The sequence below is a fragment of the Cydia amplana genome, chromosome 4, assembly GCF_948474715.1.
Source record: "Cydia amplana chromosome 4, ilCydAmpl1.1, whole genome shotgun sequence".
NCBI lineage: Eukaryota > Metazoa > Arthropoda > Insecta > Lepidoptera > Tortricidae > Cydia > Cydia amplana.
In genome coordinates this window covers 2,910,537-2,929,491 of record NC_086072.1, presented here as the reverse complement: position 1 = coordinate 2,929,491, position 18,955 = coordinate 2,910,537, and positions in this window count along the sequence as shown.

Here is an 18,955-nt window from a genome sequence, read left to right as displayed (position 1 = left end):
CTTCCCTTTCCGCACATACCATGATCTTGGAGGATACAACTAAACGGAGTAGCCATTAACAGGCTTTCCCCTCTGTCGAAAATAGGCGGCCAACGGTCATACACAATGTATGGACTGACGTTTATCTGACATGGCTATTTTTACGTTACGCATACATTTGACGTTCCCCTCCCCCGCAAAAATCGGCAGACTGTTTTGTACAGAAAATTACAGACATGGCGTCTCCGTTTGATTATATCCTCCAAGACCATAATCGACTTTAATCAATTTTAATCTTAACTCTTTGTTAATCTCTTACCATAGTTTTATTTTAGGCTATTCTACGAAAAATGTAACGCGTCAACTGACAACGTCAGTTACTGTTTTGCACCCGTGTTGCTCCCCGTATTATGTAATATTTAGATCGAAAAATTATTTAAAACATCCACAAAATGAACAGGCGACCGCCTTCACAAATTATCCCGTAAGAGACAGAGGTAATTTTCATATTTTACTGGTTTGGGCACTCTTCTTGGTTGTATGTAAATAACAATAGACTGCAAGGTCTATCTATAGGTTAGGGCTGTTAATAACTTACAAACCTTGCTATATTAAGTAGGTACCATCAGCCGTAAAAGTGCATGGCGACTTTATCAATGAATTCATTCATAATTTAGCCATGCAATTTCGTAGCTCACTGTAACACATTAATTGCCACCCGGCCAAACAAGACATCCGCGCCAGGCTACAAAAATTTTGTCATATAAAGGTGTAACCATGGTGTAACCACGATCCCGACTATCGGGTCGTCCGGCCTGGGAACGAAATCATAAAATACCCGATAGTCGGGTTTTAGGCACTGAATGTGTTAAACCCTCACCCCCAAAATAAATTTGTATTCTCAGCAAAAAGAAATTAAACAAATAAAACAGACTGTGAGTGAGCATGCAACAAACTAACTTAATAGGAAAATGTTATATGGTGGTCTTACGAAGTTAGGAGTCGCATGCTCACACGATACCCAAACATAAACAATGATAATAGAGACAGTAAGTGCCACCCCGCACTTCTTTTGAGCGTCTTCGTCTAGTCAGCGCTATCGAAATTGCGCCGACGTTGCGTCGAGCAGCAGCCATAGAGTTGACTAGACGCCGACGCTCGGGAGACGCTAGTGTTGGGTGGCCCTAAAAGTTTTGTACGTAAAATTTCTACCTACCATTTGTCATTTGACTGTCTTCCATTTCATCGTTCATCCAAATTTTGTTGCCAACAGAAGATGGTGGAGACCACAGGCATCATAACGTTCGGATTATGGTACATCGCGATCATGGTGAACTACATAAAGTAAGTGCCATTTGATTATGCACATAAAACACTATTATCCGTACAAGGCTGGAAGAAGTTGATAACTCGCGGGAAAAAATTGAAGAAATTTGAACCTTATGCAATTTAATTTTAAGTTCAAATTTCTTCAATAAAATATCTCGAGTTATCAACTTCTTCCCGCCGTGTACCGTATTATGGAATCGAATTTAAACTGTCGTGAGACATGGGTACTAGGGCTCATTTAGAGTTTTAGCCGGCGCGCGAACTCGTATACGATTTTAGTTACATTGCGGACCATTGAGATTACATCAATTCAGCCGACCGATCAAATGACGCAATGTAATGAAACTCGCGTGCGAGTTCTCGCACCGTCTACATGAGCCCCCATTAAAATAATTTTACAGTACTCACGTATTTTTAGTCACTCGCGTCGCGCGACATGCTTCGGAGATCCTATTATAGGTCTCCTTTCTCAAGCACTAACAGCTAGTGCGAGCAGCGTTATTGACGGGCGTGCAATAAAACAGATTTATATTTGTTAGCACATTTATATTCAGGTTAATTTGAACATGGGCTTTTATCGGAAGATCTTTCTGGATCGAAGTGATGTTTACATAGGCTACATTAACTGACAGTAGACATTTTACTTATGTTTATTCTTGCGAAGTAAAATGTATAAACGTGTCAAACGGCGACATGCGTACATTCTTTTTCCAGAGTAACGCGTTAAATACAATATCCACGTAGGTAAGTTATTTTGCTAAGTACCTACTAATTGTATCTTGGAACTTGCATACACAATAACAGGCCTAATTTCTCATGCGGGCATTTTTCTCTACACTCTAATTACGCCTTCATTGGAGTATAAAAAGAGAAAGATACCCGCAATTTGCAAATGCAAATTTCGGTTTTCGCGGTAGTCCGCGGTGGGTTGAAAGATCAGAGAGCCTAGCCAAGATGCCAGTAGTTTGCGCCGTAGCGAACGAAACGGTCGTGTCTCTTCCATAATCATGCGTTCATCAGCGTTTCGTTCGCTACGGCCCAAACGAATGGCATACCGGGAAAATAAGGAAGCAAGTGCTATGCGTTTTAACTGCGTTCGTAGAACTCTAATAAGATGGAGCTGGAATTTAATCCGCTGTCAGCAGTGTGTCAAAGTAGGACCGTCAGTTGTGTAGTCTCCGTAAACATCTCTTCGGTTTCAGGCTGGGAAGCAACTGGCCGAGGAATATTAGTAAACATAGACGCTCGGTACACTTTGATGAGCAAGGCACGCAAACGTTAAAGATTACGGTACACTCTGACGAACAGGGCACTCAAACGCCAAAGATTACGGTACCCTCTGATGAACAAGGCACTCAAACGCCAAAGAATATGGTACCCTCTGATGAACAAGACACTCTAAAACTAAATTTTACGGTACGGTAGGTACACAGTAGGACATTGAATCGCTAAAGATTACGGTATACACAGATTAACAAGGCTTGAGAGCCAAAGAGCTCGGTATAATGACAAGCAAGATGCTCAAAAGTCAGAGAGCGCGGTACCTACATTTGACCAGCAAGGAACACTGAAGAGAACGGAACACTTCTCTCAAACGTCAAAGGGCACAGTACACTTTGAGCAAGGCGCTCAAAAGTGAATGCTTCGCGCTCGACTTGGCGGGGCCACTGTGCCGTGCCCCCAGATAAGCGGTTTGTTGGCAAACACTTGACATATTATATGTTTTGACTTTGCCACAGTGCCTTTACACCACAAATTCCTGATGGTCCTACCAATTCTCTGTTTGGAAGGCAATGTTGTGTCTGTAATGTTACGTCTAAATTGTGAATTTAATAAAGTCTGCTTGAAAAACATGCAGAAACCATGGCAAATTATGATGTCTTATTTGATAAAAGTAAGCTTTATTAAAAGTCAATGTTTAGCTTAGCGGCTAAAGTAGTCAAAGTATTTGCACACGCTCTTACCCCCTTAACAATCAAGTTGTTGTATGTATGTCACTTGTATAATAAAGTGATATACATACATAAATACAAACAGGATAATATAAACAGGTTTTGATAAAACGGACAAAACGAAACAAAAATAAAAATGTTATGTACAAAGGCGAACTTATCCCTAAAAGTTGTTCTGTAATCATTTTGAATAGCTCGTCCGCTTGGCAACTTTTGCCGCTGACTGTAGGTACATGACAAGCCCCACGTTTCTTTCTCCCAACGCCAGTGCGGCGAAGTTGAGGCTAATCAAAGGCGTCTCTACAGCATTGAAGGGTCTACACATCAAAGCTATGAAAGCTTTTCACACGCAAAAGCGAGCCGGCAAGTTCTTTCAGAGTCGTGTTAAGTCTCATGTTCTGCACTAGGCAGTAAGATAAGTGAAACGAGGACGAATATCACTCGGTTTAACAAACCAAATCAAGAAAGGACGATACTAGGGAAGCTATACCGAAGCATTTTGAAGACTTACATCGATTCTCTTTTCTTACATCTTTACAAACGGGAATCATGGGTCCATACAATTTTGCAGCTCGCTGTACATTTTGCATATTTTCAGTTCTGATTTACGTACATATATACCAGCTTTGCTCAGAAATAAAGGAAAACTCACTGTCTCTGTCGAGAGTAAAACTAGCGACTACGAGATACCAGTCCGTCGCTCTACCAACTGAGCTACCGAGACTTACCCATTGACAGCGAATATTTCCACCACTTCCTCCTTCCATATCTGCCGAGACAGTGTCTACTACTTTTACTTTATTTCTTATCATTGTGGCATCATTTGCTTAACACAAAATGAATACATAGGTATTCATTTTGTGTTAAGCTGGTTCATAGGAACCAGCTGTAGACTTATACATAGGTAGACTATTAATCAATCGCAAACCAAAAGTAGAGTGGTCGGTACAATTTATTTTTTCGACCATAATACATACGAGGGGCGTTCAAAATATTCTCGGTATTGATATCTTACAACCTCTTCTAAAATTTCTTTCGTTACTGGCCGCTAAGGTTTATTCATTGACATTAAAAAAAAGTATAATTCGAACCGAGATGTTCTTTTGTTTTTCTGCAATTGCTGAACAAACATGAACATCATGTGGGAATTGACAATGTTAACTAAATTAGAACATCGATGCGTGATAAAATTCTTGACAAAACAGGGTAAAAATCAAAAAACCATAAAAGAGGAAATGGATTGTGTTTACCGTGAGTCTGCTCCTTCTTTATCTACCATTCAAAAGTGGTCAAGCGAGTTTAAACGTGGAAGGGAGAGTGTTGAAGACGACCCTAGACCTGGCCGGCCTGTAGTAGCTACTTCACAAGAAAATATTGATAAAGTGGAAAAACTTATATTGGAAGATGGTCGAGTGAAGGTAAAATCTATAGCACAAGTAACCAATCTCTCTATTGGTACCGTACATGATATTATCCATGACCATCTTAATATGTCAAAAGTAAGTGCAAGATGGGTTCCGCGAATGCTGACTCGGCTTCAAAAAGACATGCGTGTAGCTTGTTGTTCCGATTTTATTGACCTGTGCGGTGAAAATCCTGATGAGGTGCTGCAAAGAATAGTTACTGGAGATGAAACCTGGGTTCATCATTATGACCCAGAGAGTAAACAAGAGTCCATGCAGTGGCACATTAAGGGTTCAGCTCATCCCAAGAAGTTCAAGGTCATCCCTTCAGCTGGCAAGGTCATGGCCACGATATTTTGGGATTGTGAAGGAGTATTACTGATCGATTATAAAGAAAAAGGTGTAAATATCACAGGACAGTACTACGCTAACATTCTACGTCAATTAAAGGATGCAATCAAAGAAAAGAGGCGAGGAAAGTTAACCAAAGGTGTTATGCTTCTGCATGACAACGCCCCGTCCATACTGCTCATATTGCCAAGGCAGCTATTGTTGAATGTGGGTTTGAAACTGTTACTCACCCACCGTATAGTCCGGACTTAGCCCCCAGCGACTTCTTTTTGTTCCCCAATCTTAAAAAGGATCTGCGTGGAAATAAATTTTCCGATGATGAAGCATTGAAGGCGGCAGTGGAGGAGCATTTTTACACCAAAGATAAAAAATATTTTTATGCAGGATTAAAAAAAATAATTGATCGATCTTTTAAGTGTATGAACATAGGGGGGGAGTATATTGAAAAATAAAAATATCAAACTTTTCGTACTTGTTTGTTTTCATTCTCATACCGAGAATATTTTGAACACCCCTCGTATATTGATATAGACTATTAATCATTTCAAGCGCTATTCAATTTACCATTTCCAGCGTCATCTCAGTAAATTTGATCTCCCGCGCGACTTTCACTTATCCCTAATTTGCATGCTCTGACTTCGCGTCCGTTATGCAATAAATTCAGCAAAATCCATACTCGTCGCTATATGAGTCTCCCTCGCTCTGTAGGCACTCTTCGGATCTAGGTCACGAGTTACGTAACAGGGGGACCTGGATGCGGGGAGGGGGGAAAGCGGTATAACTTAGGATTGTTGAAAATGCTGCGTCAGGTATTGATAATTCGCGCCTTCGTGAGCTTTCTTTCCGGTACGGCTTGATATTGCGCATGCCATTTTTTAGGGTTCCGTACCCAAAGGGTAAAAACGCGACCCTATTACTAAGACTCCGCTGTCCGTCCGTCCGTCCGTCTGTCACCAGGCTGTATCTCACGAACCGTGATAGCTAGACAGTTGAAATTTTCACAGATGATATATTTCTGTTGCCGCTATAACAACAAATACTAAAAACAGAATAAAATAAAGATTTAAGTGGGGCTCCCATACAACAAACGTGATTTTTGACCGAAGTTAAGCAACGTCGGGCGGGGTCAGTACTTGGATGGGTGACCGTTTTTTTGCTTGTTTTGCTCTATTTTTTGTTGATGGTGCGGAACCCTCCGTGCGCGAGGCCGACTCGCACTTGGCCGGTTTTTTATGCGTTGTTCTGGTAAAAACTTGTAAGGTGTATTCGGGTATTTCCGAATGAACGAATAGTGGCGGATAATTCCGAAAGCTGATTTACTACAACGGAATATGAGTGATTTTACAATGATTTTCGGGATTACCCGATTTCCGGAATTACCCGAATAAACCTTACATACTAGTATGTTTCCTAAACTTCTTACTGTAACGTAATCCTACTTAACATACATAAGTATATTAAAAACGTTCAATATGTGGCAGTTTCTCACACATGTCATTTCATGTGACCTTACCTCATTTCATGTACCTTTACCTTCCCACTTTCTTAAACAAACTTCTTTCTTTGAGATGACCATTTTACGATTCGATTTTGTTTTTCACACATATTGTTGTCTATTTTAAACTTGATTGATGATCATACCTCGCAACGGAGCTAGCAAATCTGTAGCAGTTGTACGTCAGGGTTATCACTACTACGCATAAACTAAAGTACTTACAAAAAATATTTTTTCTTTGTTTTCAAACACACCAATATAATCAAGCAATGAAAATTCCATGTTAATATTTGAAAGAAATGCGAAAAAATACATGATTTTATAAACAAAATAACAGATACCTACATTGAAACGCATCTAATATTGACATTGATTTGTTAATTTATATTATTTGACAGTAAATTAAACCGAGTTATATCGGAAGAGGGTCAACAGGGTTCTCGATCAATTTTATTAATCTTACATACAATAAAGTTAAAGCAAAATGGTTCATCATAATCGCCAACCCTGACACAAAACTGTCATTTGCTACGGTTTTGCTAGCTCCGTTGCGGGGTATGTTGATGATTTAGTGGTCTTCACTCCACTGCTTTTGGGGTCCGAAATACTGAATTTTAAAAATTTATTTCACCGACCTAGAGTTACATCCTTTTGCCCTAGAGACTCGCTTGTTTTGGCTTCCTCCTCGTGTTGTGAATTGCACTAGTATACTCCAGGCCAGAATGTATAATGTAATAGTACTATGGCTCGACCACTCTTGGCAACGTTTTTACGACACCGGTTTTATTCTGCTATGTTTTGCTTGTTCGTGTATACTTGTGTTGTGGATGAATGAAGTGCTTTTGTGTACTTACATTACAGTGCCCCATATGTGCTTAAGAGAATGAGTAAGAACTGTAGGTATTATGTATAACTAGGTACTATTGCATTAAATGAACGAAAGGCCTATACATTAGTAAAATTCATAAATATCAGGAATCCAAATATTTTACGTTGAAACCATTTGCAATGTAAGTAGTATGTACTTATTGTAAGGTTCCAAATTTTTTTAGTAAGTACCTATTATTTTTTGCCGACATCAAAAAATAATTAGCTGGTAGAAAAAAATTGCATGCTCAGACCATTTTAAAATAGTCTCCATAGTTCCATACAAATACGCGTCGTACGCGAGTGGAATAAATTACCGGAAGCAGTGATATGTGCTCCTTCAGTGAAGAGTTTCAAAAACAGACTTGACAAACACTTAAAACAACTAACAAAATGAACATTAATCGTTAAAAAAAAACCAGTGCAGTGATATACACGCATCAGCTTTCAGCTGCTATATAGTGTATTAGTTAATATAATAATATAATACTATTTTTTTATCGTTAATAAAAAATGGGTAGGTAAACTCACGTAAACTTAGCTCAAATTATGTTCTAGGGTTACGGGTTACCAAATTTTGATTTACTATATGAATTTTGTTTACGTAAAACATTGAATCGAATGATTGAGAAGGAAGTTACTAACTAGTAATAGTTTTATTTATTTACCTACTAGAGACCTGCCCCGGCTTCGCACGGGTTAAAAAATTATACATAAACCTTCCTCTTGAATCACTCTGTCTATTAAAACCGCATCAAGATCCGTTGCGTAGTTTTAAAGATCTAAGCATACATACAGACAGACAGACAGCGGGAAGTGACTTTGTTTTATACTATGTTGTTATGCTATAGGCCCGACGACTGATACAGAAAGTATTCTGGCATTTTTCATGATTGAAAGGAAGATTACAAAGATAATATGAAACTTTCAGGCGTATTCTAATTTTAATTATAGGATATGAGTTCGATCTGGATTCGATAAATTAGAGTGCGCCTGTTTGTCGTTTATGTATTATCATCTCTTCAACCGGCAGACGGGCGCCGACGCGACGACTGGACTGACATCTGAAACCAAACACCTGACCACAAACAATACCCGTATCTAAGGATAATGGTGTTAAATCATCTCAATGTGCCATATATTTTCTTACAATATTTTTAGATACTTACATTACATTGAAGGTACATCATCATCATAACTTAAGAGCTTTGCTTTTGTCGGTGGAATAATCGCCAATCATTTCTTTCTTGTGCCAGTCTTTTAATTTCCTCATACGACGCATTATTTTTTATTTGGCTGAGATAAGTAATTCTAGGTTTACCTTCTTCTCTTGTTTTTTCAATCCTGCCTTCCAAGATGTTTTGGAAAAAGTTGTCCTACCATCATTACATAACATATCAAAATTAAAAACAGACACTTATTTACGGAATCGCCCGAGTGTTAATAATAATAAAAAACTAAGCCTCCACAATTACATATGTAGAACGATACACGCGCACTCATTTTATTTTCTCTAATGAATAAATATCACGGCCAACTTCAGGTTTCCACGTGTACCGTGGGCTCAAAAGTCTATCGCCGTAGGTACCGTAGCAACATCCCTGTTATGTAATCAATCAATGCACATTTTCTCTTTTAACTCGTTTAACAAAATAGAACTGATTTCATTATTTACCCTTTTATATGTATAGGTAGAATAAACCTACAGAAAAAAAACAAATCCGCCGTCTTCAAGGAATCGAATTGAGATTCCTTCTAAATTTTAAAGTGGGTTAAAAATGAAGGTCAACCCCAGGTTTCCTCGTGTACGGTGCGCTAAGGTCTAGCCGTGCCTAGGTACCGATAGCCTCCCCGTTATGCAACAGCACGGTCGATACTCGGCCCACTGCCGTTGCGTAATGCTTCTGGTGTTTGGAACTGGGTTACTAAGTTTGGAATTTTTGATAATTGTAGCGTTGGGAGTAAATTTAAGAGAGATTTGTTGTGTTAATAACAAAACTTCTGTGAGATACAGGCATAGGTATTAATTAAAACGAGTAGGTAACTCAGGTATTTTAAGTCGAAACTTGAAACTCATGCGTGCATGACTAGTTTTAATGTACCTACTCGTAACACATTTGTTGTATGAGCTTCCTTTAATTAGATTTTAAGACATCGGCGGTTTTCTTACAAAAATAGGTGCCTATAACTGGTACTGTTTAAAATGTGTGGCAAGTATTGTGTAGTTTTCTAAAACTAGATATACTTAGGTGCCTATGTAGAAATGAGTCGGGACGTAAATCCAGGGTGCCCAGCCAAGATGCCTGCTGCGTAGCCAACGATATGGTAACGTTTCTATGTCGCACTAATATTGTTTGCTACGGAGCGAACGATTGGCATCTTAGCTTGGCACCCAGATCTGCAACCCCTATCTTCTTTCCTCTTCTTCAGCGAGTATGCACCCACTGTTGGGCAAACCATACTCCTCTCCAACTTTCCTCCAAACAGCTTGATTTGCTGCTTCTCTCCAGAGTGGGCCTGCAATATTTTTAATGTCATCTTCCCATCTGATTTGAGGTCTTTGATCCGGTCTTTTAGAGCGAGGGGAGCTTCGTTCTTACGTAACCATTGTTTTAACTAAATTAGGTAAATACTTGCTTTATTTGAATATTTGCTGAATCACCTGCGGTAAAAGTTACCTTCACAAGGTTAAGATAAGGTTATTTAGGTCACCTTAATGTTGTTTAGTTTTTTTTCCAAATATTTTTAGAATCATTATTTAGCGATTAGTCTTGAAATACTTATTCGTAATTTAACTCGATGTCAGAGGACCATACGGTCCTAGGACAAATATTTGTTTTTTCGTCAGGCCAACGAATAATTCCAATTATCTACCTACCTGACTAAAGTTTTAGCAGATGTTTATTCTCTTATGATAGGCATCTTCTAGAGGGAGGGGATAATTACCATCGCCCATGGATACCTGCAACACCCTGCAAGCAAGCCTGGGTTGGAAATGTGTTGCCAGTTTTTAAGATTAAGAGAGTACGCTCTTTTCTACTTAAAAGGTTTAAAGGTGTATCCATTCCTCAGGTTAGCTGTGCGAGATAGGAAATTTCTGGAGAAACGCCCAGTTGAAGATTGCCAACCATCTAAGTTCATAAAGTTCAAGCACGAGCTTGAGCTAGATTTTTGAGCTAGGGGGACGGGAGAATGTATCCTGCGCTGAACACCGACGGAGCGCGAAAGTGTAGAGTGAACCTATCTTGTTCTTGTGTTTTATAACTCTTTTGAGCTCCTATACTCATAACTTGTCGCGTCGAATGAAATGTAGTTCCTATGACAGTTAATTGTTATATAGAGTACCTAGTGATCACGTAAACGACGCTGATTCGGTATGCAGATATCGCGATTTTGAATGTTGTCTTTGATTTATTTCCATATAGTTTACATTACGTTCGCAATGCAAGAGTTTTCTATAATGTTTACACAGCATACGGCGGAATAGTTGGCGTGTTGTTGTCTGGTTGAGACGTGACGCGGTCGCGCCGCTGCCAAATTATGCTAGCCGTTTATCGTCGCGGGTTTCCATTGTCATACGTCACGGGATGAAGATTTGAGGACTTCAAATCCCGGACGGGCTTACAATTCGAATGAATTCAGGTAGTAGGTGGTAGTAGTCAAAACAAAATAATGTAAGATTTATGAGATACTAGAGTTTGACGAAAGGAACTTTGCATGACATTTGCAATGACAAAGTACCTATTCGATGCAAAGTCTTAGGGACTCTATGCTTTTTCTATTTCTTCGGTGGATTTAGGTTAGTTATGGATGGAGACTAACGTAGGTATTTAAGTCGTAGGATGGTCTTAATTGTCTGTCCAGCCAAATCTGGACCAGCATAGAAAATAAGTCTCAGAGTTTGACACGAGATTGTTAATGGAATATTGAGCTGGCCAACGTCCATGATGAATAATAAGGCGCTCACTTATCTATCGATTGTATCACGTGTACTCGTAGATTATATGATTACTTACTATGATTATGATTATGTGACGGGCTTGGCTTGGCACTTGGCTGGAAGTCGATGGGAGATGAACGAGACAATAAACCGAATGTAGTATGGTCATATCAAATAACTATACTTATACTTACTTCACTGGCTTGGTGACCTAAAAAGGGTGTTGACATCTGACACAAGAGAACGCTACTCTGCCATATTCTGCTCCAAGGGCTTTCCTACGGGATCTGGGACGCCCGGACGGACGTTTTTCTTCAGTCATATATATAAATATAGTATGACGTGTCGTCAAAAAGCAATGGAAACGAGCAACTCCAATATTTACAGTGTTGGATGATATCTCGAGAACTAACCGAGATTTATCCCCGGCCTCGACTGAACGCGGCTGAGATCGTTATTACATTCAATTTGTTACTAGATGTTCTAATCAATGTTAATTCGTAATCAGGGCGAAGTGTTCATTTAATTTGCTTTGTAGATGTCGTACCTATTGCTTGTTGATTATTTAATCCACGACTCTATCAAGAAATGGTTTTGAAACGTTATTTTTTATAGAACTTAAATTTAGTTGTAAGCTAATGATACCTGAAACAGGTCATAAGGGTGAAGGGTGCTGGTATGGTTATTAGTCCAAAAGGTATCCAGTCCTACTTCAAAAAGTTTGAAGTTTGTATTTATCTGTCTATCTTCCCCCCCCAACCCCCGAACCCGGCTCGTACCAATGAGTTTTTCGGAACTTATGTACGAAATATCATTTGATATTTACCAGTCGCTTTTCGGTGATTCATTAAAAATCTATGCCCACATTGATATCTAACAATTTTATGGAAACCCTTAGAATATGAATTTTGGTATCATCAGAACTCTTCAGAACTTGTTGGAATATTTTCCACTGGCACAAACTTGGTTACTGTGACGAATCGTTTAATCCGCTGAACGACAGGATGAATTATGCTAATCGTAGTCCCGAGGCCGTCCGTCCGGTAAACAGATTATAATCCGCTTTATGATTTTGATCAACGGTAGGAAGAACAATTCTTCGTTAGTACTCTTGGCAAAGTCATCTTGGACAAGAGGACCTATATACTTACCGAGATAATCGAAAATAGAAAAGGTAATTGCTATTACAGAACGCACATTCGAGCGGCAAATAACGAAATTTCGAATTTTGATTTTCGGTTCGCTTTCGCGAGTAACATTGTATGGCATTCGGCTTTCCCAATTCCTTCTTCTGGGTCGTATGACTCGTATCGTTCACTCGCGTTTGTTAACCTTCCAGCTGTCAATACACTTTGTTACGTCAAAAACACTCAAGTTAATTTATAACCTCTAGCCGCCTGGAGACCTATAAAAAGGTCTCCTGTTCCATTCTAATTTGAACTTTCTGTTGACGAAATAAAATTTCATATTGCTTGGCAAGGTTTGACGTATGGGCGGCTAGAGGATAAAAACAAAATTCCTTTCCGTAATTCTAAAAATGACTCGTAAACATTATACTACAGAAGATCAGTGGAAACGGGTAATTTCTAGAGAAAATTCTATAGAACGTGACTCGCTTTTATTGTTCTTGAGTGTATATAAATACCGTCATTTTTATAATGAGGTGCTTCTTTTAACGACTTGGCTTTCTGATAGTAGGAAACGAGGCGAAAGGGCGCGTGGCCAAACCAGGGCCCTCATTAATTATCTATTTCTGTTACAATATTCACGGTCAGCATAACTAGGTATAGTGTTTATCAATACTGGTAAACACAGCTGGTATGCTTCTTTGGACAGATGGGTCATACTGTAGATTTAGATTACAATTTGTCTTTTTTGATTCAGAAAGTTAAGGACGACAATGAAACCATTTCCTACCATTTTGGTACAGCCCAAAACCATACCGGGAACGGTTTTGGTCGTAATAAGTAGGTAACAACTAGAAATTAACCTTCAGTAAGTATGTTTAATATTCGGGAGCAGAAAACAACTTTTGTTCTCCGGCGTGTGTAAGACCCAGATGCCACGTACCTACTTATTTAGTTGTTATTATAATCTACAATTCTACATGTTTGCCTGTCGGTGTCGCCATTCAAAAATCTTTCTGTCACGGCGGCCATGGGTTGTATGAGCAATATGTGCTTCGGTCACTATCTCTTTCATTTTAAGTACCTATGTCTCTAGCTATACATAAAAGTGTAGGTACCCATATTATACTTCTCTTATATAAACACTTGGGTCTATTGATTATACCCTAGTTACGCTGAAAGTCCCTAAACGATACTTAGTGGCTGTTAACATCGACCTTTCGTGGGCACGACATTTGGGGACAAATCGTTATTCGCTGACCTTTTAGAAATGTTGACAAATGGCATCACAAATCGGAATCAAATTGGTTGGATGGTAATAAAATAATATTTCCTGGCCGTTCGGCATTTTCATGTGCCAAGACGGAATGCTAGAAAAGTTTAAGACCTGAATTTAGATAAAACGCCGCTGTGATATATCTGACGGCGACTGTACAAACAATAAATCTAGAAAGACAGGATGTTGTCTCATTACACAATCGCGCAGAAAATTGAAATTTGACGCGCTGGCAGGCGTGTCTCACTCCGCGATTTCGTCGCTTAACAGACGCGTTTTGTTAGAGAGTGAGTCTTCTGTACTTAGTACTATTATTTATTCTGTGGCGCTGGGAGCACTTGATTTGCATTTTATTCCAAGGCTATTTGGCTTTTGTCGGACTTGCATATAATATTTAAGAGGATATGATAAAATACTCCTTCTTTGTTCCCACGCCGTGACCTGGATTTTTAACATTTTGACCCTCATTCGTCACCTGAAGGGTTGATTTTCTAATTTTTTACGTTTTCATAAATCTTGATTTTTTATGCTGCATTATAGGTCCTCGATCACATTGTCTTAAATGTACTTTATAATCAAATGTCTTAAATTTTATGGTGGATTGTTACCTGTGATTTTATCACAATTTATTTCGTGATTAGAACTATCATAGTTTATCAACCTCAGGTAATTTTTCGACGCTTATTGGTGAACGTTCTTTCATATATCTTCACAGGAATTTTACTTTCATCACAGAATAAGTAAAAGTATTATTGAAGTGAAAGGCCACTCATAATTTAGATGGCATTTAAATCAATAAAGAAAAACTCAATGTTATTTGACATTTATGTTGCGGACTCCTTTCCAAAACTTATACTTACCTTTTTACACACTCTTTACCTATGTTCAAATAATTTGTCATGGCAGTATGTAAATAAACATGTCAATGAAAAAGTGTGATCTTATTTGAGAATGATAATAATATATAATAAATAAATAGAATACCTCCGCTAAACGTATGTATCGTGTTACCGGGCGTCGGTAACATAGTGAGGTGAGTTTTCACTTTTATCGGCACTCCCGGAGTGCAACCCGTTGTTTTTTTTTATACTTATCGGGGAAGAAACGATAAAAATAATGAAGACAATCATAAATCGCGACCTGAATATACCTATGCGATCAGTCCATTACGTGCAAAACGTTGAATGCAAATGCTAACGTTTATTTATGACGATTGTAACAGACAAACCGTAAACTCTTCACCTGAATAGACAAAAGTTCTTTGTAGTATCTTCGAGTAATCACCATTTGCGTCCTATAACAAGAACATAAAGTCGATTTTTCTACTATATTTAAATAGATTTAAGTCCTTATTGTTGTCAAGCCGCGCTAGTCAAACGAAGCCATACGCTGCAGGTCATATTTATAGCTCCGATTGTTTCTTTGATCTAGGCTCGCCTTATTGTCCAATAGGTTATCATAGGATTTCTTATGTTAGCCTGATAAATACTCCGCGGATGCTCCTTGAATAGTCCAATTTTCATAGGAAATCTTTTGTTTCATTTACTTACCTATATACCGGGAGAGCATCCTGAAATTCTTAAAACTTGTATTTGTCCACCAGGCCCCAATTTCACCACCGTGACAGGTGCGACAATTGTATCAAAATATGACATATGTGGAATTATCGGTTTCACCACGATGACAGGTGCGACAATTGTAGAAAACAATTGTCACGACTAAACATAGGGAAAAATGTATCAAATATTATAGATAAATTATCTCCGCTAACGTGATATTGAGATCCCGATCCCATCCAATGCAGTGTACATGTACAAAGAATTTGTTGGCAAGGCGTCAAAGCTTTGTTTTTTGGCGTTGGATGTTCAATACGTGCACCAATTTTATTTATTAAATACTCTACACTTTACTAAGACGGAATTTTTCCTTAAATGAAAAATCCGTAATATCAAAGGAAAAATTAATTCTGTCTTTATATCTTCTTATATGTGCGAATTCATCAAGATCACTGTTACTATCACTAGCGTCACTACTACTCGCATGGAGAGCCATTTTGAACTAAAGTGTCATTCAATAGAACTTGCTAACTATGTAAACAAACCGCCATACTAAAATTGACACTGAATGTCAATTTACTAGTAACTTTCGTTTACATAGTTAGCAAGTTCTATTGAATGACACTTTACGCGTGTAGCAACCACGAAATACTACAATTGTCACGCAAATCCGACACAGCTTCAATCTCATGTCAAGATTCACCGACAATTCTACAAATATGTCGACTAAAAATAATAATTCTTGTTTCAAAATATAATTGTAATACATACAATTGTAGCAAAATGCCTGTCGTGTTTGTAAGCATTTGTATAGAAAATATTTCATAAAATTGTAATATGTCACGTGTCGCTTGACAATTGTAGCTCGACATATGTCACTGACAATTGTAGCCGTGGTGAAATTGGGGCCAGGTGACAATACCTGAAAAAGTGAATTATGATAGGTATAGAAGTTGTCGGTCTGTTAGTTTTAAAGGGGACATCTTAGAGGGTACCTACATCACTATTAAGTTTTAACGACGGTCTATATTCGTCCTTCTATTGGACGAACGCCATGCGTATATTCGTCCTTCTATTGGACGAACGCCATGCGTTGTGTCGTGAGGGATTTCTCCTTTTCTTTTTCGATCGAACAATCTCACTTGATCATTTCCTCGCTGCGGAGATTCGTGAGTTTTCCGTAACTTAAAAACCTGCTTCGATTACGGTCTGCCGCCTAGTGTAGTACATTGACAGTTATCTCCAGCATGGCTGGACCGTTGAAGCTATGTAGAACCCGAAGTGTCGTCCACAGCGGGTATAGCGTCAATTTTTATATTGTTATCATCTCATAATTATTGGTGTTGAATTGAGCAAAAGCCTCTCAACGAGTTGGCACATGGTAGCCACCCAGATCTGCATATTATTTACTACATGTTAGTTATTAAGAATCCCCGCGATCTTAGACTTTTGGCTCTTATATCGGTTTGGCTGTAAGCCTCTGTCGCTATCAGGTAAATGAATGTTGCCAGAAAAGGAACATTAGGAACATCAACAATAAAATTACACGTAGCCATTAGCCAATCAATAATTTGAGACGGGTTTGGAATTCGATTTGGAGAGCTGCCACCGGCCTGTGGTGGGTAATGAACTTGCGGTACTAATCGTAAAGCTAGGCGGTCTAGATGCTAGATTTGAAATGGCGCCAAATACATTGGGATAATTGTTATAAACAAATAATGGACCCTGGGCTCTGAAGCAGTAAGTAACTGAGATGGGATAAACTGAAAATAAAGGGGTTTTATGGCTTATTTTCGATAACAAGTTATTATCAAGTAATATTATATTTGTCAATTACTATTAGGTACGCTTCCTGCGACATCGTTTGTGTAGAGTGATGATTTCCGTGATAAAAACTATTTTATGGGTTTTCACAGGACTAAAACTATCTGTATACCAAATTTCATCAAAGTTGGTTAGTGTAAAAGTGAAGAGGAAGAGGGGGTCATATTTATAATATTACCTAGTAGGAATTTCAATATCAATACTTCATTTCCAGTCCAAAGAAATCTATTTAATTCATACTAGTGATAATTTTAATTCTAGCTAGTCCATAAATGTTAACGTAAACAACAGCTACAATTTAGTAGCTTGTTTACGTTAAAATTTAAATAAATATAGCAGAGAGATTTTTCTCCCACGCAAATCATTAGGTACTAACAATGATTGCGAAATTAGATTTGCGACAACACGAAGCAATAAGTGCCGAAACCGCAGTGTTAATATAATCCAATTCTGCCAATTACATTGTTTCGGTTTTGATATTTGCGAATATAATCGTATCATTTAATTAAGTTTTCTGTAGCAGGCAATTAGATTAAAACTTTGATAACTCACGTAGCACTGCTACGCTATAACGCGACCTTTGGAAGTGCCTAAGAGAGCGGTATCAGACTTGTCAAACTAGCGTAATTTTACGCGCGTATACGGTCGTTTCGGCGTTACGAGTACTTACGAGCTTAGGTACACGCGCGCGTTACATTTCCCTACATTTGGTTTCTACGTGCGTATACTTTTCCCTGCATTTTGATTTATCGTACGCGTACGCTCGTATAAAACGCTAGTCTGAAAACGCTCTAACGGTGTGACGATTCATATTCGTATATCTTGCACTGGTTGAGTGGACTTCTGTGTTATCGCCAAAGATCGGACAAATTTGCGACATTGCTCGCAATAATGTGGACAAGACTCCGAAACTGATTAAATAATTAATCATTTAATTAATTTTTTACTTGAGATTTAATTTTGTTCCCTCGTCAATAAATAGCACTTAAATATATTATTGATATAAAAAAAATGAGTACCTACAGAAAATTTGGAAAACATACTGATTAATTTCTTTAATAAATTTACATTATAAGAAATCTTTGTGTTTTTTATTGATTAGGAATCAAAATTAAGCCTCAGGTAAGAAATGAATTAAATGATTAATTATTTAATCAATTTTGGAGTCATGTCCACATTATTGCGAGCAATGTCGCAAATTTGTCCGATCTCTGGTTATCGCACAGACGCCCCAGACCTCTTGGCCACCACCGGATAGCGCCGGAGCATGGGGTCAGGTGGGTTGAAGTCAATTAATAGGGGTCAAGCGGCGCGTGTGGTTATCAAGAGATAACGAAGTAATTAATTTTAATTTGACCTCGCACATGTTTGGCTAGTCTTTATTTTGACTCACGCTCTGACCTGAACATTGGCGTGAGTGGTTTCTTCCTCTCAGAAAAACTGGAGTTTTGTTTTATTAACTTGGTAATATTAGATTTCTTCATGAATTATATGGAACACTTTCCTTCTGACTAGTTGACTACTGACTCTCCTCGCTCGTCTGTTTAAAAGCTCAGAGTACGGATATGGTGGTCGTTTTTGTCTACGTGACAGCGTGATAAAACGGTATCCGTCACTCAATCGCGCTTAGTTAAAAAGTGACGCATATATTGTCACCTGGATTAAGCCTTCTATAAATTCTATAATAAGCCTGCAGGTTTACACCCACAAAAGAGAGTATTATCGACCTGATCGCTTGATATCCACCAGATAGCGGCGGAGTGGAGTCAGCAGGCGGCTCCGAATCAATTGATTAGGGTCGAACAGCACGTGGCGTCGTTATCGCAGTGGCTATGGAAAGAAGTACGTGATCCCTA